General features: G+C 32.4%; 1 protein-coding gene and 1 pseudogene across 2 annotated transcripts in view; one reads left to right on the top strand and one right to left on the bottom strand.

Annotated features, from left to right (window-relative positions):
* Window positions 1–21,759, bottom strand: part of CDH19 (cadherin 19) — a 94,507-nt gene extending 72,748 nt beyond the window's left edge. The window contains exon 1 of one of the 2 annotated variants that reach the window (XM_038525832.1): window positions 21,575–21,759. The gene's annotated coding sequence lies outside the window, so the exon portion shown is untranslated. The remainder of the gene's footprint in view (window positions 1–21,574) is intronic. The other variant, XM_038525831.1, reaches the window with a different exon arrangement.
* LOC100686966 overlaps window positions 11,536–27,333 on the top strand; it is a 76,217-nt pseudogene continuing 60,419 nt past the window's right edge.

Below are 27,333 nucleotides of genomic sequence, written 5' to 3'. Positions count from 1 at the left end.
GATTTTGTTAGTTACAGAAGTTTCTTTGTGGTTATATAAGTTACATACCCTACTTTTGGTCATGTATACTGAAGCATGTTGGTATTGGAAATAACATGACATCTAGAATTTTTTTAAAAACATTTCAGAAACAGTAGGAACCATGAGGCAAAGGCTTGATAATTAATTTTTGAAATTGGGTCATGAGCACTTGCATAGCTATTATTTTATTCTTCCCCTGTGTTTAAAATTTATAAATTTTAAATTTATAAATTATAACAAAAATAGCAATTTATTCTGTATTTTTCAAATCACCATGGTGGACAAAAATAATTAAATAGTTTAATATCAACTATTGATGAGAACACACAAAAAAACAGAACCCCTATACAATGCTGATGAAATTGAAAATTTGAACAATCATTTTGAGGAATAGTTTTGCCAAATCTACTAAATTTAAAAATTAGTTGAATCTATAAACTAACAGCTAATTTTTTACTGCTTTATACCTAGAGAAAGTTTCACATTTGTCCCCGTGAGGCAAATATAAATTCGGTAATTTGAAAACTATATATGGAAAAATAAAGTTCAAATCAGAGTACTATAGGATACCAATTATAAAATGTCTCAAAACTATAAGATGGTGCCATATAAAACTTTTGTCATCATAGATTCTGTAAAATAAGTCTAGGAAAAGAAAAATGATATACAAAATTTATTATGGTAATTACCATGTTAGTAGGGAGAGAAAATGGCTTAAAGATTGAAGTTTGGAAATATCTGTCACATTTTTCTCCCTCTAAACAATCTCAAGTAAATATGCCAGATAATAACACTCATTAAATCCTAGTGATTTTTCTACCATATGTTAGATTTTTTTTCAGAATAAGCATATAACTGAAATATTTTACAATTAAATTTAAAATTAAAAGTTAAACTATCATTATTTTACAATCCTAAATCATTACAAAGCAGATAGGAGTATCCTTTTATTTGAATACACAAACAAAAATGGTAGAAGTAGGTATGTCTAAATTCTGAAATATTATGGCTTTGTTTATACTCTTCTAGATGCCAAATTGTCTATAATGGTCATACATTTCAGGGGAAGGGAAAAAATGTTTCAAATAATGGTCCACTTCTGATTGAAGAGTGTTGACAGCTGTCAGCAGTGCCAGACTGAGAAATATTCAGGCAGAGTCTGAGCTAATAAGGAAAAATGCTATCAATTAGTCTAAAAAGGGCCCTAGAAAAAAAAAAAGCAATGGCATTTCCACCCTGCATCTGCAATCCTGGTTATGTTTTCCAGTTAGATGAATTGAATGTATGGATATAAGCATGCAAAATATTTCAATATGGAAAAAATGCTAACAGTGTGTCTCATGTTAATTTGTTTAGATTTAACCTCATTGCCAATAACTAGCCATATTTAAAAATATTAAATAAAATATAGTGAACTATATTTAATTGCATAATTGCATATACTTAACATACAAAAATTAAGTGACATTTCTATTAACACAAAATTACAAAATAATATTTGAATAACACTATTATAAAATGCATCAAGGGGATCCCTGGGTGGTGCAGCGGTTTGGCGCCTGCCTTTGGCCCAGGGCGCGATCCTGGAGACCTAGGATCGAATCCCACGTCGGGCTCCCGGTGCATGGAGCCTGCTTCTCCCTCTGCTTATGTCTCTGCCTCTCTCTCTCTCTGTGTGACTATCATAAATAAATAAAAATTTAAAAAATGCATCAAGATATTATATCCAAATAGGATTATATAATTTTAATATTAGAAAATGTATTGTCTGTAATGTATTACCTTCACATATGAAGAAATTTATATTGAGGCATATTAAGTGATCTGTCTAGTAACAAATAGATATTTACCAGTAGAAGTAAGACTGGAAATACAGACTTAAGGGCATGGAATATATGCTGTGTTTTACTGAATGGAAGAAAGAAAACATGTAGATATCTAACTACATGCATGATATCTGTCACTGATAGTTCACCTTATTTAGATGGATTAAATACATAGAAATTGCACTTTAATGTCTGAACCAGTCTTGAAAGTAGACATAATAAAATGTTTTCTATTATCTCCTTTTAGAACATTTTCTCCCCTTGTTCTAAAGATTCTTGAGGTCAAATACAGGGAAGAAAAAGTCAGAATGGTGGATTTGGTGTCTGTATGGAGGAAGATAAAAGTTGAAGCTAGGAAAACATGGATGGGATAAATATAGAAACTTAATCCTATTTGTGATCTTTTTAAAAATCAAGTGAAACTTGGCATCCTCATAGAGTGACACCATACATAAAGGCTTTTAAATGGCTTTCTCAGAATCGCTAATAGGAAATATAGAAAGAAATGTGCGTGGATATAGCTTGCATACATAAGTGAGAAGAAACAATATTTCTGGACTAAAATTTGTAATAAACCATGTGCCAACTCGTTCTCTGTAGACATAGAATGCAAAACAATCTTTCTCTATCCCATTTATAAACTCTCGTTAAACATATATTTTACATATTTACTGGCACAAATGATAGCATTGTGCTACCACTAAAGCAATATAAAGTCAGAATCCCTGTGTAAAAGCCTCTCAAGTCCCCTCTGGCATTACAGCCTTCCCTACTCACTGTGAGAGGTCCTAAGATGTGGAGTAAAAAGTGCCATTTCATCCCTGAGCTGGCTAGTGTGAACTCTGTTCTCAGCGGTGGAGAGGACTGTGGATTAATAAGCACTGTATTCAGTGCTAAGCATTGACAAAATTGAGCCTGAATGTGAAAATATTCCCGAATGAGAAGAGACAGGTTCCAGTTGATGAAACACCCACTGGCAAAATATCACTTTAAAAAATCTGGTATCCCACTATTTTCCGCCTTCCACAAGTTACCAAAACACGATTTCTCATTATTTCAAGGCTAAATCACTACCTGCTTCTGCACTGAAGATTTGCCTAAAATGCTTTTTGGATAGTATCCTTCATTATACGTTGCCAATGCAATTAATCTGTATAGGAGTTAATTATATCTTTGCCACTTTAGTAATGATGATTTTAATTTGGCCATTGCATGTCCACACACTATTTCTGACCTTATTTTTCCTGTGTGATTGCAGTCAAACCTGTAAAATATTTTCTTTAGCAAAATCTTTTGCTCTTAATGTTCTTGTAAAAATAAATAACATAGAAAAAGAAAGCAAAAAAAAAAAAAGAAAAAGAAAGCAATAATTTATTTCTAATATCTAAAGTATTCTAACATCACTTCATCATTCCAGGAGGTAAATCCAGATATATTTATCCACGCTTTTAGTTTCACTGTATAACTTAAACACGCCAGGAATTCCCTGAACACTTTAAAACTATTCTTTTGGAGAGACACAGAAAACTGGTCTTACAATTAACAAAGAAACAAGTGAATAAAAACAAATTTCAAAATTCGTATTAACATAATGTTACTCAGCCATTAAGTGTGGTGTTGTAAAGGCACTTAATGTTATAGGAATATGGCTGTAACACTTTGTTAGGTGAAAGAAATAAATACAAAGAAAATGATTCTACTAATTTAGAAAAAAACAAAAAGTTGACAAATGCAGAGAAGGCCTGAAAGAGGATGCCCTCAAATGCAGATACCTGCATCGAGAAATTCTAAATGAATTAAAATTTTCCTCATCTAAATTACATGTTTTAATATTTAATACATGTCTACACATAATTATATAAAAATTATCAAACTATTTTATGAAAGCAAAGTTTATTTAGTACCATAGTGAAGATCAAGAGATCACTACTAACTACCTCTCTGGGGTTACCCTCCCAAATTTGTTGAGATGAAATGTTCCATAGGCAGCTTGGTGGAGTGAGGGGTCACGGAAGAACTGCCACCCCCTAGCTGTATGATCTAACAAAAGGTTTGACCTCTGGGTACCTACTCATTTCATTTGAAAAATGAGGTCAGCATTGGTGCCTATCCCATGGAATTATCTTATTAAATGAGTTAATGTGCCTAGATACTGTCTGACACACATTAAGTGTTAAGTAAGTGTTTTGAACTACGCAAAAATAGCTACCTATAAGTGCAGGGGGGAGATCTAATGACTTATTTCTAAACTTTAAATATTCAGCTACTGTTATTTCTTCAAACAACACACATATTAAAAAAGACTTTATAAATAACTACTACAAATAGTGTAGGATACATGTCCCCTAATGCATGTGTTCCACACGTATTTTCAAATGATTTAAATGTCATTTTTTCTAGCATGACTATGTGACTATGACAAATAAACATTGTCATGCTTGAAATAATATGTGATATTGCATGGACATATATAGGCTGAAAATGATCCCAGTGTGACTCAGAACAATTATGCTTTCAAAGAAGACTAATTATGACTTAAGGGATGAAAAATATTATAATCTATGCACTTATACAGTTTGTAACTGAATCTAATTATGAATTGTCTTTTCTATGACCTCCTCTTGGTTACATAAAGATAATTATTCCATCTGTGAAAACTTATAAAAATATAATATATTCTGGAAGGCTTTGGAAAGCTAAAACTAAGCTCAACTAAGGAGCTTCTCACAGAGAAAAACAGATGGCAATTAATATAACGTCTCCATCTTTAGAAAACTGTGAGTGGCTTGGTCAAAATGATGTATCAAAAGACTAATAATTTGCAATGGTCGGGAAGTTCTAAAGCTTGGGGAATAAAGGAAAACTCTCAAAATTATGGTTTCTAAAATGCTACTTAAAAGTAAGGTAAAACATTTCTCTTTGTCAATATATTTTTTATATTTTTAAGTATTTTAAGAATTCTAGTTAGTTAACATATACTGTAGTATTGACTTCAGGAGTAGAATTTAGTGATTCATCGCTTACATATAACACTTAGTGCACATCCCAACAACTGCCCTCCTAAATGCCCATCCCCCATCTAGCCCATGCACCACCTACCTCTCCTCCAGCAATCCTCAGTTTGTTCTTTACTCAAACAAGCACATCTAACTTCTGATATCAAGATCCAAATGTGTGAAGCAAGCAAATTTTATAAAACTTCAGTGTGAAACAAATAGTAAAATGCAGCTCTTGGAGCTGTGAGTGGTTAAATTATTACAGGGGAAGTATTTAGGGATTCTTTTCTCTCTTAATTCAAGGAGTTATATATTTCTAAAAGGAAAAAAAGTGGAGGTTTTGAAATGTCTCTTAAAAGTCCTCTTTTATCCCATAAGTCCCTTTATAATTACTGTTAGAGCAGTGGCATGGGTGGGTTGGTGACAGGTTACAGACTAACCTCAAAGTCTAATTTTTTTATGTTATAGACACTGCCTCAAAGGGTACTGTATATTTGTGTAAATCCATTTAAAACCTTGTGGGATCCCTGGGTGGTGCAGCGGTTTAGCGCCTGCCTTTGGCCCAGGGCGCAATCCTGGAGACCCGGGATCGAGTCCCACGTCGGGCTCCCGGTGCATGGGGCCTGCTTCTCCCTCTGCCTATGTCTCTGCCTCTCTCTCTCTCTCTCTCTCTGTGTGACTATCATAAGTAAATAAAAATTTAAAAAAAATCTTTAAAAAAAAAAAAAAAAAAACCTTGTCTACCTACTTAACAAAAGCAAGTATATTAATGCTGGAAAATGACAGGTCGTTGAACTGCTTCAGTTGAAATATCTTGGGAAATATGTCTTGCCTATTATGTTAATTCCCACATTCATGCCTATCTTTATATTTAATTTTATACAGATATATATTTTTACTTTAATCATTTAATATTATGTTAGCTTTTAATTAAATATTTTTAATCTTCTCATCAGTGCTAAAAACATTTGCAATTCTAAACATTGAAATTTTGCTTCCCTGGGTCTACTGCCTTGGGCCCAGGCTGTTTATCACTCACTTATGGGTGTTGATGTATCCCAGCACTCGGACTAATCATGGCCCATAGAAAGAGATAACGCAAGTAAAAGAATCAATAAATAACATGGAAACAACATTGACAAAACTTGATGGCCAGCTGAATTTCGAGACACATTGTCTGTGTAGGGAATGTCAAAGGTAGGTTTAGAAATACTGAGGTATCTATTGGCAAAACTTATAGGTGAAGATTCTAAGTGGGCACTTGGTGATTCCATACTCAGAATTGTCATTGTTATCATGGTATCTTCCCTTACATCCTGTTGCTCTAAGAAAAGTTTACCTTTAATTCTTTAGGATTTCTTAATGCATACCTATTTTCTGGAAGATTAGTAAACTGAAATGGCATGGAGGAGACATAAGAGAGTAATAAAAAGAAGTAACAATTTTTGAACACTGTAGGAGACATACTATTGTTTACCAATACCTTTCCCACAATTTGGCAGGGTTATGTGATTAGCTTCTTCACCATTTATAAGTAAAAGTGATGGTTATCACTTCAGAACTGAAGCAGTGAAAGGCCTTGTCTTTATCCCTACCTTCTTTTGGCAATCAGATGCTGTAGCTATGAGACAGTAGAGACTCAAAGCTTAAGGCACTGGCAATTGTGTGGAACTGAATATTGTACCCCCATAACTCTCATTAAATATTTGTGGTGTGAAGTTACTGAAAACTGGGTAGTTACTTGGCTACATAGCCTAGTACCCTAATAAAACCCCCAACTATATTCCTGGAGCCCTCATAGGTACTTCATGTTTTCTCTTGTTGATTTTCTTTGTAATTCAGTGAAAAACTAATTATTAACCTCCATTTAAGAAGAGAAGAAAGATCAAAGTGAGCTTATATAAACTAATGAGAAAAAAGGACTCACAAAGGCCAGCTACAGATAATAGCTGGAATAAAGTCTTGTCAGAGTAATAAAAGAGGCAAAAATACCTAACCTGAAAGAATATAAGAAGTCGAATAGGGTCAGAGTTGAGGAGAAATATGATGTGCTCAGGGACAAGTACATTTCCATATTAATTTCAAAAACATTATTCCAGACAGCTGCCCAAGTTAAGCCATTTCCAAGGTAACATTTTAAGGGTAAATAAGGTACAAATCTCCATGGCCTGCATAATTCTTCCTTCTAGTTCAACACTGTCTTGATTTTCCTAGGATATTTGCTCCATAGTTTTAGGTACTAAATTTATTGACCATTTTCTGATTAATTTTATTTATTTATATTTTTTTAAGATTTTATTTATTTATTTTAGAGAGAGAGAGAGAGAGAGTGCAAGCATGAGCAGGGGAGGAGTAGAGGGAGAAGGAGAGGAAGAGAGAGAAGCAGACTCCCTATTGAGCACAAAGTCCGACTCGGCTTGACCTCACAATCCAGAGATCATGACCTGAGCTGAAATCAAGAGTTAGACACAACCCACCGAGCCACATAGGTTCCCTCCTCAAGAGTTTTAAAGCAAATACTTAAAATATTTCATTACTGAGTTTAATTTTTCCTTGTGATTCATATATTGGCCAGTTGTTACATTTTAATGTTGATAGTCTAAAGACTAAAGCATAGATAGACCTAAATCTCCAATAGTACTAGTAATTATATTTCTTCCTTCTCCTGCCCACTAACCCAACCGTTAAATCGTAATCTCCTAATAATTATCTGACTTATAGATTCAATTCAGCTTATTTAATTCAGGAAAGATTAGTTGAATTATTATGGGTGGACACTTGTATGTTCAGTCCTGTAGATTTCTATTTCCAATTTTAAACTCAGAGCCTATAAGCATATGCTTGAGTTGTATGTCAGAAGAAACTTTGAAAAGTCAAGGGCAGGGGATCCCTGGGTGGCTCAGTGGTTTGGCACCTGTCTTTGGCCTGGGGTGTGATCCTGGAGACCCAGGATCAGGTCCCGCGTCGGGCTCCCTGCATAGAGCCTGGTTCTCCCTCTGCCTGTTTCTCTCCTTCCCTCCCTCTCTCTCTCTCTCTCAATCTCTCTCTGTGTCTTTCATGAATAAATAAATAAAATCTTAAAAAAGGAAAGTCAAGGGCACAGGGATCCAGTGGGAGATAACCAAGGACTCTCTAATCTCACAACACCAAGTAATAAATAATTATCAATAATTTAAAAGTTCATCACATGCATACATACATACATGCAAAAATTTCAAAAATTTCACTTTTTTCCCAATTTTCACATAGAAAGGCTTTTAGTAAACATTAAGTGGGATATTGTGAGCTTTGTCATATACTTTACTAAGCCAAATAAGTTATTTTTTATTCCTAGTTTTTAATAAGTTTTTGTTAGGGTGTCTGGGTGGCTCAGTTGGTTAAAGTGTCACACTCTTGATTTCAACTCAGGTCATGATCTCAGGGTCCTCGGATCCAGCCCCATGTTAAGCTCCATGCTCAGCAAAGGAGTCTGCTCAGGGATTCTCTCTCTCCCTCTGGCCCCTTCTCCCACTTACATGTTCTCTCTCTCTCTCAAATAAATAAATAAATATTTTTTAAAATGAAGAAAATAGTTTTTGTTTTATGTTTTTTTTTTTAATTGAGATTATGAATTGAGATTACCACAAGGTGTCTTTCTTTTCATTTGGTCTGATAAGGTACAGAATGGAGTGAATAGATTCAATAATATTGAGACATTCTTGCATTCCTAGTGTATACACACTGCTCTCTATGTATATAATACATAATAAAAACTTAATATATAAAGTATAATTCATATATTATGTATTCTCTATAATATATGTTGTAGATAGTATAAATATGTTACACAGAATATAAATTATAAGCTACATAATATAGACTATAAAGCATATGATGATTTCCAGTTAATATCATATGCAAAACTATTCTACTGTTTATTTCCGACAGCATCTTTTTAGACCTTAGGATCTTATATCTACATAAATTGAATTGAGAAATTGTCATGACTTGGGTCACCGTAGTATGCTTTATGAGAGTAGATTTAGTTTTAGATGATCCCAAGTAGATTTTATCTTTATAATTGTTGAATCTGATTCATTTTTAATTTTTATGACTAGAAGTAATCAAAGTTGCATTACACAAACGAAAAATTTGTCTAAATAAGTAAAACAATTCATTTATTTCAAGACTTACGCACATTGGTGTGTGCCTGTGTGTATATGTGATTTCTATACAGGTTGAAGACTAAATTATAATTCATGCAGATGTACCACTGATTGACCAATTAGAATATAATATGTATATCACATTTCTTTTATTATCAGTTTAATTCGAATGAAGTCACAGCTTTCAGATAGTATAGAACCAATAAGTAATGATTTTCAAAATTAAAATTAACTAAAAAAAATTAGGAAAGTAAAAATTTCAAAGAATGATGAATAAGGTACACTTTCACGATTTCTTTCTTTTTTTAAAAGATTTATTTATTTATCTCGGAGAGAATGAGAGTGGGGGGAGTGGCAGATGGAGAGAGAGAGAAAATCATAAGCAGCCTGATGAAGAGCTCAATCCTACAACTTTGAGATCATGAGCTGAGCCAAAATCTAGAGTCAGATGCTCAGCTGACTGAGCCACCCAGACACTCCTCTTTTGGAGATTTCTTGATCCAGAAATAGATCAAGGCAGTTTGACAAAATCACCAGTTACCATGTACGTAGAGTGCAAATTTCCACAATCACAGTAAAATGAAGCATTTCCTCCCAAAACATTGTTTGGATAAACATGAAATCCTATCAGTTAATTATTCTCATCACATAAGTGATATCTGGCAAATTGAATTTATATATCACCATAGAAACAAGAAAAAAATATTTTCTTCTTAGCAACAATGCATTTTACCACCTTGAGAATTTATTATAAAATTATTTATTTGGTCTTCAATTTCCATTTTGCATATCTTATTTTGTTTTTCAATTGTTAAAAATCTTTTTAGCTACTGCTTACTACAGTAAATAAAGACACAGTTGCACCGTATTTGACATTTTTTGCTGATGTTGTATTAGTAGCTACATAATACCGCGTCAAATATGTCATCTAAATGTTCCTTTCTCCAATTATCAATTGTTTTCAGTACATATTCTTTATAACTCTAATAGCAATAAATGTATTCTACCGTCAAAAGCAATACTTAGTAAGCACCACTGCCAAATGATGTGGAAAATATAATTTTGTATTGAAAAACGCATAATATAAACATGACTTTTTAAAGACCTAAATCTTAGTGAATGGAAAAATTTTAAAGTCATACACTCGATTTTGTGTGTGTGTGGAATCAATGCAAAATTTAAAAATGTATGACACAGTACCTGATTCATATGAACTGATTAAAATATTAAAGCATTTTAGCTACCATGCAAACATTATAGTAATAATTATTATTTTAAAACATGAGCAAACATGACAAAACTATTATTTCGTGCTAGACATGATTACATTTTTCTACTTAAAATTTTTATTATGCATATGGAGAATTCTTTGTTATTTAAATAAGAATAAATAATAACTTGGTTGATTCAGTCCCTCAATTTCTGAGAAATGATTTACTTACTTTATTCACATTAGAATTAACTGAAAAGCCAAATAAAATGTAGATTCCATACTCCACAGATTCTTATTCACCATTTAGGTGATCATAATGAGCTCCAAAGTGATTCCAGGCAAGTAGTCCAAGGATAACACCACCACCAGCCATCATCATCATCATCATCTTGTCTAACATGTATTGGGAGCTTTTTTCTTGATTATTACTTTACAAAGAGTATGCCATTTTTAACTGATTCATCTTACAATACTTCTATGGTATATGTTCCATTATTTTTGATAAATGCAGAGAGTGAGCAAATAGAAGTTAACTCGATTTGCTTAGTCATGTAAGAATCTGCCAGGCTGGAGTTAAACCCAAGCAGTTTACTTCCTCCAGAGCTGGTACCCTTAACTTTGCAGGAACCATTTTCTAGAATATGGATACCATTTTGGAAAAGAAATATATGGGTAGATGCTGGCCAGGGTTTCCAAATTTTCATATTTATTCTCATATGGAAAAAATGCTTAGGATGAACTTCAATGTTGTAATATGTATTTATATGCTAATCATTTACATCTACAACTTTTACCACCATAAAGATATTTCATAAAAACATACTCAAAATCGAAATACAAGAGTATAAGGTAAAATATCAACATAAATAGAATTTTTCATATTTTGCCACAGCTCAGTTGATGGTCCTGGGCACACTCTATGTTACCTATAGGACACTATATGAGGGAGTCACCTATCTGGAGACTGCTTCGCAAAGTGCAGGAGCATAACATAGCCATTTTGATTACTTAATTTCATATCTCCCACCTTAACTTGTTTTTCTCTCTCTTCAAGAGAACAATTTGCATGGGTTCTTGGACAGACTTTTACTTTATGCCCTGATCTTATGGTAGTAACGTTCTGGTTGTTGCATTATACCTGCAATAGATGGTTCTTATAAGTAATACATATTGAGAATAGGAATTAAATCAAATGAACAGTATAATTTTTATCTGGTTCTTTTTCTTAATTATTTTACTTAGTTAAATCTTCATTTAATATTAAATTAACGATTAGCATTAAGGAGAATCTGCATAAAATGTAAAGATTTGTGTCTTTATAATATTATAGCGGCATGGCACTAGTCAAAGTACTTAAACATTCTCAGATTGAGTTTCTCCAACTGCAAAATGAGATAACATACCTAACTTCTAGGTATGCTGTGATAAATCACACAAAAATAACAAGCTGGATGTGGAGCATATTAAATGTTCAATAAAGGTAGTTATTATTATATCATAAAAACATGGCATTTATTTAAATATTTCTAATCTCAAATTTCTTTGGAAAATTCTAATTCATCACCTCCTAAAGTGCAGAAGAGAATCACTAGTAAGTCCTCACTGTTACAAGAATAAAAAATCAAAGGAATAACTGTCAATATGCATTATGCTTAAATCATTCAGGATAAAGCTCTTTCTGACTCAAAGCAATTGGGAATGGGAAACATTTCCTAACGATTACAAATGATTTCAGGTTAATACACCCAAGGCTAATGTGTACAGTTTCTATTATGTGAAATGCCAGGATCTGGTAGGAGACAGGAGTAGAAATGTGCATAATAAGTCACAGGACCTAAGACACTTCAGAGATATCAGAAGGATAAAACCATTATAAGTCCATTGTCACATCTAAATATAGAAAAGTTAATTTCTATCATCTTATAACTTGAAGTTCTCTCTACCTACCTGTCTACCTTTCAACTTCATTGAATAGAGAAATATATAGCTTCAAGACAAAAACTGTAATGATATTTGAGGATCCTTAAATCAATCACCTTGGTCATTGCCAGAAAAATATCTATGAAGTCTGAAAGTATTCAGTCTCTATTCCCCACTCATACAATAAGACTTCCCAACAATTTTCACGTTACTTATTATGGTTCCTTTTGGGAAAAGACTCCAGTTGAAAGAAAAAGTCCAAGTCAAATACAAAGCATAAAAATATAACTGAAAATAAGCAGAAACAAATGCCAGGTTGAGAACAACAACAACAACAACAACAAATATAAAGAAATAAAGGAAAAAAGAAAGAAAACCAAAAGTTCCTTAGATAAATAAAAGATACTTCCTCGATGAAAGAATTATAGCTTGAAAGAGTATTTAGAGAACAGGAATTGTAATTCCTGGCTACTTTTTAAAGGTGTGTATAGGAGGAAATTTTGAAAGGTAACTTTGAAGAAAAATCTTAATAGAAGAAAGAAGGCATAGGTAGAAAAAAATATGATAAAAATGATTACTAGAGGACTAATTCAAAAGGCACAACATAAAAAAACTCAAAGATATGGAAAGGAAATATTATTACAGAATAAACATCCATTCACTCTCTCCACATTTTCTCATCCAATTTATGGAAAATGCAACCTGGCTTTTCCCCCCAGTACTAAAATTCACTCATCCATCCAGGTCAAGAGGGCTCCCCTTTATTTCTTTAACAAAATTCAATAAAATCTTTTCTTTCCTTTCTGAAATCAACTTTATAGTGGCATAGCACACTGTTACCTTCATCATAACTGCACTCCCTTTTTAAAACTTCTCTCTTTTTTGGCTTGGAAAGCTCTACACACTTTCAATTCCTCTTTCACCTCAAGAATCTCTATTTCATCTTATTGTTCTCTTCCTTAAATACTAGAGTTCCATTCTTCAGAATACTTTGCCCATTCTATATGTGTGATAATATCTGCGGATTTTATGTCTACAATTAATCTCTATATGCTAAAATATCGCAAAAGAGTCTCAACAGTTCATATTTATCTCTTTCTTTAATTATAGACCTACTTTCCAAGAGGCATTTCAAAGTCCATACCCCAAAAATAAACCATTATCTTTTATTGCTCATTCCTGTTCATCATTATGTTTTTTTCTCTCACTGAATGAAACTAGTATCCACTCAAAAACTGACACTTGAATAAGGAATCCCCTTTCAACATTCTCTTTATTTTACCTTCTGTACATATTCAAGCTTTATCTATGGTCAATTCTACCTCTTAGTCTCGCAAATATATGCACTCACTTCCTATAACCTCCAAGTTCTTAATCCATGACTTCTTCTCATGAATTGTTTCCCATACCAGCAAGATAAACTAAATGATATTTTTAAATTAGAAAATATGTTTCAGGAGCATTAAAGATCTCACACCATTTTATCTACTGAATTCATGTCTGAAATTTTATACTAAGGAAATAAATTGGAATTTAGAAAATTTGGTGCAAAATGTTGTCTACCAATGTATTATTTATCACATAAAAATATAAACTAATAGTTGAAGCTATTTAATTTTTGACATACTCAAATGTTTAAAGAGACTAGACAGAATTATGACAATGAGAATTGTATGGTAGAAAGATTTAGTCGTTGACAACACTCATGGTATCGGGAAAGGAGAGTTCCATAATGAGTGTATCTAATTTTTAAAAAAATCAATGTTAACAAATGCACATGAAAATAGCTATCGTTCTTAACTTGTCTTGAAAAAAGGCCATACCAATATTGTTAAGTAATTTACCTATAACCAAAACTAACATGCACCCTAAGTGCCCAGATTTGTTTTTTTTATACTATTTGTCAATTAAAAAGAAAACAAACAAAAAGTAGTACATCTTGCTGAATAGCTAAAGAGAAGTTTTAGGAGGGATTAAAGCAGAAGAGAGTGGGTTGAAGAGTGATTAGAGCCTAGAACTGATGAGTTCGAAAAATAGATGAGTCATTCAAAGTAAATTTTAACAGAGGAAAAGCAGAGATCTCTTCACTGGGCAGTTTGGATTTAAGGAAAAATGTTTTAAGATAGAAATGCAGTTTTTGAGACTCTGTTTGTTGGACAAATGAGCAATAAGCAAAGATGTTGCAAAGAAAAAAATAGACCAAGCACCAAAGTATATAAATTCTGTTCATTGTGATGAATCAATAGCAATAATATAATCATTTCCTTACACTTCACTGACTTGAAAATTAAAAGAATAAATTCAAGAAATTTCACATTTTTAATCTCTTAGATTGTTTCATGTGTTAGGATGATACTCAAATCAATTTCAAAACTGAAAAAAAATGAATTGGTAAGGAGTTTAATTTAGTATTTCAATAGTTATCCACAAAAAGTTTGGAGTAGAATTATAATAAATTTTGGATCATAATATGGATTGTATGTTTCAAAGGACAGGTTTTAAAAAATAAATGAAAATATATAATTATTTTGGAACAAAATATTTTTGCACAGACACCTCTGTGAAAAAGGAATTGAGTTTCAAATTGTATAATAAAAAACTCAATGCTTTCTTAGTTTCTTTATATAAAACATACAAATAAAAAATTCTAGGGATGCCTGGGTGGTTCAGTGGTTGTGCATCTGCCCTTGGCTCAGGGCGTGATCCCAGGATCCTGGGGATCCGGTCCCTCATCAAGCCCCCCCATGGAGAGCCTGCTTCTCCCTCTGCCTATGTCTCTGCCTCTTTACCTGTGTCCTTCATGAATAAATAAATCTTAAAAAAATCTATATCATTTGTTTTATGTTTTTGCTTTCGGAATGTAAGTTAAAATAACTTAGTAGACTACAATTATTTTTGACGAGTTCACATTTTTAAAGTTAATCTTGTTGAGTTTATTTAGACTTTATGGTCATAAGAATACAATTTGAAGACAAAATTTCAAACCAGATGGACTAGTTTAGTAGAATATTTGATCAACTATTTTACATTCTGAGGATATCATTTTATGATTGTATGCTATTAGCTGTGTAAAAAGAATGGCCAAGTAATGTACTTTAGTAAATATAATATTGGAAACATCTCAAGAGGGAGATTTTTTTTTACATCCCTTTAACATGAATGTCATGCTTACAGAGTAGATAAACTCCTACTCCCTAATTCCCAAAATAAGAGATTGGGTATATCACTTTAATTCTAAATAAAATGTATATAGGAAAATTTAGAAGAGATACATATGTAAATCTAGAAAAAAGTGTATCTCCAAGAGATGGGATGGGTTTAAAATACATATACATTTCAGGAAGAAAAATCAACTTGAATATAATTAATTTGAGATATGAATGGATTTAAAAAGCATGTTGAAATAGATTCTTTAAATTTTTTATTCCTTTGTAATTGATTCCAGAGAAGATAGACAAGTTTCCTTTCAGATAAATGTAAAAGCATTCAGTATAATCTGATGAATGAATGAATTGACTTTTGACTGACAAGATGTCTTTTTTTCCCTGAAACTTATATTATGTGGACTATGAGTCACTCCCTTTAATGTGTAGAAGGAGTTAACATGTTCTGTGAAGAGATGATGTTCTTACATGAAATAATCCCTCATTATATTTTTTAATCCTGCAACCCTAACATCATTTTGTTTCTTAATATGTAGAAAGCAGCTAATTAATAATTTACTAAAATTTGGGTACTTAGCTCACATATATACAGTGTTAAAAGTGCATTGTTTGTTTCTATTTCCCTATAATTCAAATGCTCAATGATAATACAAAGTCACATAATTTCATAGAAATAATATTTATGATTTAAGAGCTGCATGTTTTTAACATTGGTTTAATACACATACTCATACAATGACAACATTGCTCCATATCTTTAAAATAGTTTAAATTTAAATTTTATATAAGTAACTTTATATATGTATCATATACTACATGAAATGTCATACAACAGAAGAAACAACAGGTGTTGACGAGGATGTGGAGAAAGGGGAACCCTCTTGCACTGTTGTGGGAATACAAACTGGTACAGCCACTCTGGAAAACAGTGTGGAGGTTCCTCAAAAAATGAAAAATAGAACTACCCTACAATCCAACAACTGCCCAGTATTTACCCAAAGAATTAAAAATACTAATTCAAGGGGATGTATGCTTCCCAATGTTTATAGCAGCATTATTTACAATAACCAAATGATGCAAATAGCCACGTGTCCATCGACTGATGAATGGATAAAGAGGATGTGATACACACACACACACACACACACACACAAATATTACTGAGCCATAAAAAAAGAATGAAATCTTGCCATTTGCAACAATGTGGATGGAGCTAGAGAATATTAGGCTGAGTGAAATAAGTCAAAGAAAGACAAGTAACATTTGATTTCACTCATATGTGGTTTTGTTAAGAAAGAAAACAAACTAACAAAGAGAAAAAGAGAGAGAGAGAGGCAAACCAAGAAACAGATTCTTAACTATAGAGAATAAATTGATGGTTACAAAGAAGAGGTGTGTGTGGAGATGGGTTAAATAGGTGATGGGGATTAAGGAATGCACTTGTGATTAGCATTTATGGAAGTGTTAAATTATTATATCATATACCTGAAATTAATATAACACTAAATGTTAACTAAATGTAATAAAAATAAAAATGTTAAAAAATTAAAAATAAGAATATGAGGGACAAGAAATAATAAAATGGTATGGAGTTTTAACAAATAATTAGTGTGGTCTTAAAATTATTATATTATAAAAAAATCAAATTTATATATATATATTTGAAATCTGTCCATAAACAAATACTCACACATATATCTGTGCATGCAAACACATTTACCCATTTTTAACAGACTTTAAGAAGGTATTTTTAATGGCTATATGTTATTTTATTAAGATATAGAGCATGTTATGTTACTCAATCATTTATAATTATTTTTGTTCCAGATATTCTTCTTTATGTACTTTTAGATTATTTAATATGATAAAGTTCCAGAAAAGAGGCTTACTGGGTCAAAAATTTGGCACAACTGTTTTGTTTGTTTGTTTGTTTTAAGGAGTAGGAGTAGAATTCAGTGATTCATCATTTACATACAACACCCAGGGCTCATCACAAGTCCCTCCTTAATACCCATCACCCATCTAGTCCATCCTCCACCCACCTCTCTCCATTTACCACTCAGTTTGTTCTGTTAGTGAGAGTCTCTTAAGGTTTGCCTCCCTCTCTTTTTCTTTTCTACCCACCTTCCTCTACATTCATCTCTTTTGTTTCTTAAATTCCACATGTGAGTGAAATCATATGGTATTTGTCTTTCTCTGACTGACTTTGCTTAGCATCATACACTCTGGTTCTACCCATGTCATTGAAAATAGCAAGATTTCATTCTTTTTGATGGCTGAGTAATATTGTATTATCATACATGCTCATTTATTACTAACCAATCATTTTGAGTCAAATCCTGATAGGCCTATAGAATTGTTATACTCTACAGACATTGGATAAAAGAGAGGAAATACCAAAGAAACACCAATGTCTTATATAGACACAAAGGCAACAGCCTTATTTAGGAGACTTATATCCACCTGAAAAGTGGTGCTATGGCCTCTTTATTTTTCACCAGTATTATAGGTAAATAATAGGTTATATTTTGCTTTACAATTCAAAAGCACTTTCAAGCATTATCAAGAAGTACTTCAATAACAAACTGCAATACCATTAAAAAGTTTTTAGAAAGATGCATCTATATCCTGTTCTCTTTATCTTTTTAATGTTCTAGTTACATTTTATGTTTCTCTCTGCATTTAGTAGAATTCTCTGTTTATCAAAAAAATGTCATAGAATCTTCACTAGAGATTTAAAAAGTCTCTGCTAGAGACGAAAAAAATAAAATAAGTGGCAAACTTTTGAAACTTTTGGAAACAATGTAGCTATAGTACAATTTAAAGACAGAAAAAATGGTGGCATTTTTCTTTTCTATGATTTATGTATAATTTGTTCATTTCCACAGAAATGACATTTCTAAATTTTGCACATAGAGAAAATTACCTAGGTTATTTTAAGCCATAATTGACTGCCAAAATTATTCCCACTTTAATATACACCCTACAAATTTACAAAGTTCATTTATCATGTAAGTTCTTAGAATGAACAAATAAAACGTGGATATGCTGATCCTGTATGTTGATACGTCATTGTCCAATACTAACATTTCAAACCTGACTAGGTATGTCAAAGCAAAATCTCTGACTACTATATGCTTTCCTTTAATTTTAAAACATTCTTTGATGATTCTGAATGTCTTTTATTGAGTAGTGCAATGAATTTCTGACAAAAACATTTCTGCTTTACTAATTCTAAAGTGGTTTTTAAAGTGAGACATGAATGCTCTTACTGGATCATATCAGAATTTTCAAGATGGAATGCATCATTTCAAAAGGAAACTGATTTGTTGTAAGTTATAAAAAGGTAGTTTTAGAGCATTTTAGGTGGATTTTTTCTAGTGAGTGGTGATGAGAGTTGAAAACTAATGGCATAGGTTTTTTAAAAAGTGTCAAACATCTTTCTGGTCACTTTAGCAAAAGTCACTCATTTCTCAAATCCGAGAGCTGTCAAAATCAATGCTAGAAAGGAAGGATTCATGTGGGGTTATTAAGTTTCATGTTTGTTTATTTTTCATCCTCAATCTGTTATGCCAAAGCAAAGATACAGGTATTGGAAGATCATAAATATCAGAGGGAATTGTCATGACCACAAAATATAAAAGTTCCATTTTCTCATATTTATGATCATGGTTCTCAGTAGCAATAAATACTCAATTGAAAGAAAGGTATATGAAAAGACCAATATATCCTATTAAATCATGTGATACATATATTTCTATTATATTACTACTCAATAACATGTTAAATACCACTCTGTAACACTTTGAATATAATAATATTTAAAGGGTTCGTGTTAAGAGCATGTGTGTCAAAAAATTCAATATTAGGTTTTTTTAAAGATTTTATTTATTCATGAGAGATGAAGAGAGAGTGGCAGAGACATAGGCAGAGAGGGATGCAGGCTCCCTGCGGGGAGCCTGATGCAAGACTCAATCCCAGGACCCTGGGATCATGACCTGAGCCGAAGGCAGACATTCAACCACTAAGCCACCCAGGGGTCCCTCAATATCAATTTATATTTACTTATCTGTTATCATTCATCAAATTATACATATCTTGATTATGGCAAATTCCTGGAGGATGGGTCTGATTTCTTAAGAATGAATGGGAAGCATTTGTGCAAATCATTCTCAAGCATCTTACTTTATGATAATTTAATTGAACTAATTTTTTAAAAAGTTCCCAGGGAAAAGCACATTATAAAGATTCCAAAGGGGAAAACAAACCAAAACAAAACATATAAATAGATAACATATTCTTTAACACTTCTACAGTTTGTGTGTGAAATAGAAACAGAGAGAGAGAGAGAGAGAGAGAAAGGTAGAGAGAAAGTGGGTTTAAGCATAAAAGTATAAGTATAAATATTTCAATATTTTATTGGGGCACAAATAAAGAATTACTAAAATTGAGAACTGAAAATACAGATATAATTTACATAATAATATAAGACATTTCAGTCATTGTTATAAAACCTCAGTAAAGGGGCACCTGGGTAGCTCAGTGGTTGAGCGTCTGCTTTCGGCTTAGGATGTGACCCCAGAGTTCTGGGATCGAGTCCCACACAGGCTCCCCACAGGGAGCCTACTTCTCCCTCTGCCTATGTCTCTACCTCTCTCTTGCATCTTTCATGAATAAATATAATCTTAAAAAAAAAAAAACCTGGGTAAAGCAGAAAACACATTTAAGTAGAATAAGTCATCTAGAGGTGATTTCTAGATCTCATAAAATGATTATTTTGTAAAAATTGAATAATTTTAGATTTTTCCTTTTGTAATGTTTATTCTTTTTTTTTTAATTTTATTTATTTATTTATGATAGTCACAGAGAGAGAGAGAGAGAGAGAGGCAGAGACACAGGCAGAGGGAGAAGCAGGCTCCATGCACCGGGAGCCCGACTTGGGATTCGATCCCGGGTCTCCAGGATCGCGCCCTGGGCCAAAGGCAGGCGCCAAACCGCTGCGCCACCCAGGGATCCCAATGTTTATTCTTTTTTGGGAATATGCTTATTGGTTACACAACTGGTAAACAGAAATGTCCACATTATATTAAAATTTCAATACTTTCAAATTAAAAATTATAATGTGTGATACTTAAACATCTAAAGTATTTAGAATTTGGAATAAAGGAAATTATATGTATATTACCACATTACTTGATATTGCAAATTTATCCAAAATAAAAATATATTACTACATTTGTAAATATTTTACATAAACGATGTCTTCTCTATAGATATATTAGTTCAAAAATGAATTCCTAGATCTAAAATATGAATTTATATAAAGAAAACATTTGCCATTCTACTTAGAAATATTTGTTGCTACCTTCATGTGTTTTTTTATATGGTAGTTACAGATTTACTAAATCCTTTTGGCAAATTTACATGGAATATTTTATTAAAATTAGTAATCCTATTAAACTTACTTGTAATAAATTAAAACTGAAACAATATTAAATATCTTTCACAATTTGCATTTCCTTATTTACACTTTTGTGTCTTTCATATTTTGTGTGTCTGATGAATTAACCTTTTTAATACATGTGATGGATATAATTCATTGCAAATTAATATGTGAACATGTTTGAATATGTATTTGTCTATATTGATAAAATGCTCAAAGGTTTACTATTATTATTATTATTATATTCTTAATTACTTAAGCTCTTTTGCTTTCCGACTTTTCTAAATTCAATAAAATGTTTGATAGTCAAAACAACTGACAAAGAGGAAGAAAATAAAATAATTATATCAACTTTGAGAATCGATTGTCCTTCAAAGAACATTTAACTTTCTTCAGATATGCAGAAAGCCCCACATTGAATATTATTTCCCAAGAAGTAAATAATTAATTGCATTAAAAATATTTATATTTTTCACATATTTTTAAGGTGACTTTATTGTTCAGAGCAGCCGATAGTACAGAGATAAATACACAGTAAGTCAAAAATCAAAATCCTAGAGAAAAAAAAGAAACAGTAGTGATACATCCTTCTCAAGAAATTTAGTGTTTAAATATTCTGGATACGAGCAACTTTTATTTTCTTCAATCTGAATTGTAGATATGGCAAGTTTTTCTCACAAATATTTGTTTTAGAGATAGTTTAATATACACATTGTGAGTTAAAATTTTTTAGAATTTTTTTCCCTTATAAGCACAAACTAACAAAGTGTTTCTCAAGAACTTTTTGGCCCTATATTCATTGAGGTAATTTATATATTTAAATAGGCCTAATTATGCCGTTCTTACCTGTGTATCTTCAAGTTCTAGGAGTTCTGCAAAAATTGAAATTCAAAATTCATGATAAACACATGAGGAAGAGTAGTAGAGAGGGTTCTTATTTTGCCTCACAGACTCCTCATCAAAGCTGACATGTGTCACACTGCTCTGAGTTACAGAGGCTTGCACTTTTAGTACCAGACCACCAGTATGTCACTGCTTACAGAATGCTATTTTGGGTCCTCTGAGTACAGCCATGAACACTGAGCCTTTTGTGCAAAATATCATAAGGGCACTCTGATGTCCGTTCATAGGCTGGGATTAAAATGCAGAGAGCTCCAGCAAGTGGTATGAGTGGCTTTTTTTTTTTTTTTCTCCTTTTCCCTAACAACAAGCAAAAGGAAAATAAAGTGCTTATTGGCTTGAGGTGATAAGGAGGGAATTCAACTTCTGTAAGAGAATCCTACAAGTGAAAAGGACATGCCCTCTACTTGGGGATTAGCTGATGAAACAAATGATCATTTAAAACAGGCACAAAAGTTACTAAAAAAGAGAAGAGCTTTTCCACTCTGCATCTATGCCTTCTGGCTGCTGCTTAATTCAGTCTTTCTACTCAGGAATCAAGGAAAATACAGAAAGAGAGGGCAATGTCTAAATGAAAATCCTTTTCTTTTCCTTGGTTTATTTATTACCTAAATAGACTTATTTTATTACATTTATATAAAATTAAATTATATAATTTATTAAATTTATAATCAAATTTGTAATTAAATTATGTTATAATTTTATTTATTATGATACATAATAGTAAGCTATCTGCTGATTACCAAAGCTGTTTTTAGTTAAAATTATTTTTGTATCAAATCAGAGAGATTCAGATACATGAACGGTACCTAACATAAAACAGTGCTACATCCACGATTATGTCTCAAAAACTCAATATTTTTAAGGTTTACATATGCAGTTATTGTGAGGAGACAACCACAGATTCCAGAAGGATACTTGCATTCTACAGTATTGGGACCATATACATGTTCATTGTTTTTATCATAACAAGGGAAGGATAGGAGGAAAGAGATTATAACTAATCCCAGTGGTAACTAATTTGATAATGTGATGTCTACTTTGCTTACCTCATATTTAAGTTCACAAAAATAAAATTAATTATCATGTGTTAAATACATGTTAGATGCCTCTGTAACGTGAGTCAAAACCAAAAATAAGCTTTTTCCCTCAAGCATTTTTTAAAACTTGTGTTAAGAACACTTAACATGAGATCTACCCTCTTAAATTTTAAAGTACATAACACAGTATACTAAACTACAGACAAGATGTTGTACAGCCAATCTCTAGAATGTATTTATTTTACATAGTGACTTTATACCCCTTGAGCAACTCCCCATATCTCCCTGCCCAGGCCCTGTCAACCACCATTCTACTCTCTGCTTCTATGAGTCTGACAACTTTAGAAACTTCATATAAGTGGGATCATGCAGTATTTATCCTTCTGTGAATGACTTCTATCATTTGCATAATGTCCTCTAGTTTCACCCGTGTTCTAGTGTTTATGTACAAATCTAACCTTTTATGGATATTGTTTCCTGTCTTGATATCACTTGAAGTTCTGCTTTGGGTTGCAACTATACTTTTTCAACCTGAGAGTAGTATGTTCATCACAATCCAAGGCTTATGATATGGTGTAAGTGTGCAAGTGCAAGTCAGCATTGGCTATGCTGCTTGCTGTATCGGTAAATGGATAATCACTATGGCAGAAGTTACACTGAAACAGGATTAAATTTTCTGAAGAATGTAGGGTTTGGAACTACATGTTTTCAAATGGAATACCATTGACATAGATTTGCAATTTTCTTAAGTGGAAGATATATCATAAAACACCTATGCAAAGTGACCAACTAGATTTGGTTTTAATATAGACACAAAGTATTTTAGTTTTTTGTTTTTGTTTTTTTCATTTTTTGAGGAGGGAGAGAACAGGAACTGGAGGGAGGGGCAGCAGGAGAAGGAAAGAGAAAATTAGAGACAAAGTTCTTTAAATTACTAAAGAAATGTTTGTCCTCCCTGGAGGGTAAGAAGGATTAACATCAGATTAGCTGGAATCGAGTAGTCTCTATATCTATGCCACAACCAAGAATGTATACCGGCTGGACTGATGGGACTAGTCACCATAAAAACTCAGGGATTACCAGAAGTGCATTTTTCTTATACCAGGAAGAAAAGTACATGAAATCTTTCCCACATGTAGAAAGAGTAAGAAATTGTGAATACTGAATGGAACATGACAGTATAAGAATGGAGAGTCTCTGCATTAAGTGCATCATTACCCATATGAGAGTCAAAGCCATTACACTTGGATTACTGGAGCTCTCCACACCACAGCATAAGCATGAGGAAGGGGTGGATAATGCCTGAGACATTGATCCTGTTTCATATATAGAGAAACATTCTGAGAAATTTATAGAAACAGGGACGCCTGGGTGGCTCAGCGATTGAGTGACTGCCTTCAGCTCAGGGTATGATCCTGGAGTTCCGGGATTGAGTCTCAACATCAGGCTCCTTGCATGGAGCCTGCTTCTCCCTCTGCCTGTGTCTCTGCCTCTCTCTCTCTCTCTCTCTCTCTCTCTCTGTCTCCCATGAATAAATAAATTAAAGATCTTTAAAAAAAAGAAATTTATAGAAACATTCTGGTAAACAATTAACAGCTTTCCCATGCAATCTGAGTAGAGTCTACAAATGCCTTCTGCCAGCAGGCTGAGAAACAGAGCGTGATGTTCCAGATGCTGTTAGCCAGGACTGCATTGAGTTAATCTAAATAAAAATCTGAATTAAAATGTTTCAACTCATCAATGTTCTAAAGAGCGACTCATTGATTTATTGATTACTTTTCTTCTTTTTATTTTTTTTCTGATTTCTTTTTTTAAACCAAATAATTAAGTAATGTAAATCTATTGACTAAGTAAAGAATGGATCAGCTAATGAAGCTTAGATCTAACAGTAGAGAGAAGATGAAAATCACGTTATTCAGATTCTGACCTGTCCCTAGAGGATGAACCAGATCTATTTACTTCACAGCATACTCTATTAAGGTCCCTCCAATTAGATAGGTAGGCTTAGTCCAATCAGCTGTGGTCAGGATGGTAGCATATAAAGTCTACATCATCATCACCACCATCTTGGGGCATACCATTTCTCAAATTAAATTTTATTCATGATGGTTTTGGAAAAAAAAAAAAAAACCTCAGGATACGTGAAGATAGAAAAAATTTGAAAATGTCCAAAAAGGGTTAAATAGTAAAGAAATATTACACATACATAGAAAAGATAAAGTAGACTAAGGGTTAATTGACCTGGTGACTTCACACTATTAGTTTTCCAGGTTTGTTTGCTCTCTTCTTACACTTAAGAGTAATCTTTTCCCAAGAGTCCCTAAAACACTCAGCTTTTGTCCTATTGACTAAAATAATTATTTGTCCTCATATCTGAACAAATTATGCCAAAGAGAAATGCTGAGAACCATTAAGTAACTCCCACACTTGGTAGTAAGAACTACTTGGATGAGAAACAGGGTAATTTCCCCCAATGAGGGTGGGGTAATTGGCAACCAATGGTATTCACTATAGACTTGTGTGTAAAAAGTTGAAAATAAAAACAATAACTTCTGCTACGCATGATTTATAGATGTTATTCTTTACTAATAGTCTAATCTGCTATACTTCCCTTCTCGTTTGAAGAGTGTGCATATATCACAATGATAAATGGGAGAAACTGAAATAATGATTAAAACAACATAAACAAGACATTAGCTAATCCATATACTTCAAATAATAACTTTTTTTTTTTTTTTTTTTTTTTTTTTTTGTCAAACTCAGTAAAACTTGGCTCCTGGTAAAGAAACATTTTTTTTGAATATGGTAACATGTTGTAGTGCCTTAGAAGATTTATCCTTTATTTTTTTTTTGAAGATTTATCCTTTAAATTATAGTTGCAGCAGCCCTTACTTTGATATAATTAAAATTTATCTGTTCATATGTATCCATATTTTCTTATTTTTCTTTTGTTTTCTGTTTTGTTTTGTTACTGTTTTCTTCTGTGAGCAGACATTGCTTTGGAGTTCTGCATCCAAGGAGTAATTTTGTTTGATTAAACTATAACATAAATCGAAACAGAGAAAATTGGCAAATGAATAAATACATAAATAACAAAGGTTCCCATTCTATAAAAAAAAACATACTTAGTTGGCACTACATCAACAACCTAAAATATGGACATATAATCCCAGAAATGTAGAATCATCACCTCTGATTCCTAGCTCTATGTCTCTCTATTAGTTAATCATCTATCATTTTTACTTTTGCAAGATATTGTGTTAAGGTTATAGTTGCACAAAGGCAAATAAGGCTCTGACCAAATCATTTCTTGAAAATAAAAAAGCACAAATAATTTTTAAAGCATCAGGCAGGAGTAAACCAAAACGAAAACCTGATAGAAGCACATGGGAAAACAGGGAATATCAAGCTTCACTGAAAACGTGATGAAATGTGAAATATGCGTTATTTTGTCAAGAGCTGATTATGGAGAATTTTAGAAAATAACAGCCTGTTTGCAGACTAAGTTTTACTATACAACTAGACATCCTTGTATTGCTAAAGTTCCCTGAAATATAATAGTATCTCTAAGACATTTTGACAATTTATGAAAGATTTTGCATGTATCTATGAAAAGAAAAATCCTGCTTAAATGATATATATTTAAATTAGGCACACATGGGTGGCTCAGTTGGATTAAGTGGCCAACTCTTGCTTTTGGCTCAGGTCATGACCTCAGGATCCTAGGATTGAGCCTAAACTGGGCTGACCACTCAGTGGGGAGTCTACCTGAGAATTCTCTCTCCTTCTCCCTCCTGCCCCTACCCCTGCTTATGCATGCATGAATGCAAGTGCTCTCTTTCTCTCTCCATAAAGTAAATAAATAAATCTTAAATAATTAATGTAACCTAGTCATTGGAAATTAATATTATTTTAATATTAATTAAACAACACACTTTCTTCACATCACAATCTGTAAACTAAGGAGCCATGTGCTAAATCTGCCTAGCCTTCTAGTTTCATTAAAAACAAACAAACACACAAAAAAAGTTTTATTGGAATAGAGCCATTCTCATTTGTTTACAAATTGTTCAAATTGTCTGTGGCCGCTTTCATTCTACAATAGCAGAGTTGAGTATTTGCAACAGAGATTCTTGACCTACAAAACCTAAAATATTTACTATGTAGTCATTTACAGGAAGAGTTTAGCAACTCCTGCTTTATATTCATGTGATACAGTGACTTCAAATGTTTACACTGTTTACTTTAAAATTAAATTATGTATACTTGATCAATAAATGTATTTATAAACACACATAAATATATAAAATTCTATGTAGTAGCAATCATTCTATTTTGTCACTGAGTTAATGAATTAATATGGTGGAATAAAACAGTTTTTAAAAATAACTTAAATATATTCTATGTAGTTAAAATATATGTGTATATTATATACACATATATAAATATTGCAGTGTAGGATGTCAAGGCATTTTCTTGGAACTAATACCCTCAGAATGAGTCTCTGCATATTTTTCCATAAAGCATATTCATCATGTGTCTGTTTTCCAGTTTGTATCTTAAGAACAAAGAGAGAATTTACAGAAATGTGGAGACATAGAGGTGCAAAAATCCTTTTTATAATAGACTAGTTTTTTAGAGTTGCTTTCTGTTCAAAGCAAAATT

Source organism: Canis lupus, chromosome 1, assembly GCF_011100685.1.
Source record: "Canis lupus familiaris isolate Mischka breed German Shepherd chromosome 1, alternate assembly UU_Cfam_GSD_1.0, whole genome shotgun sequence".
Taxonomy (NCBI): Eukaryota; Metazoa; Chordata; class Mammalia; order Carnivora; family Canidae; genus Canis; species Canis lupus.
The sequence above is the reverse complement of the archived record's forward strand: the minus strand, read 5'-3'. Positions and strand labels throughout refer to the sequence as shown.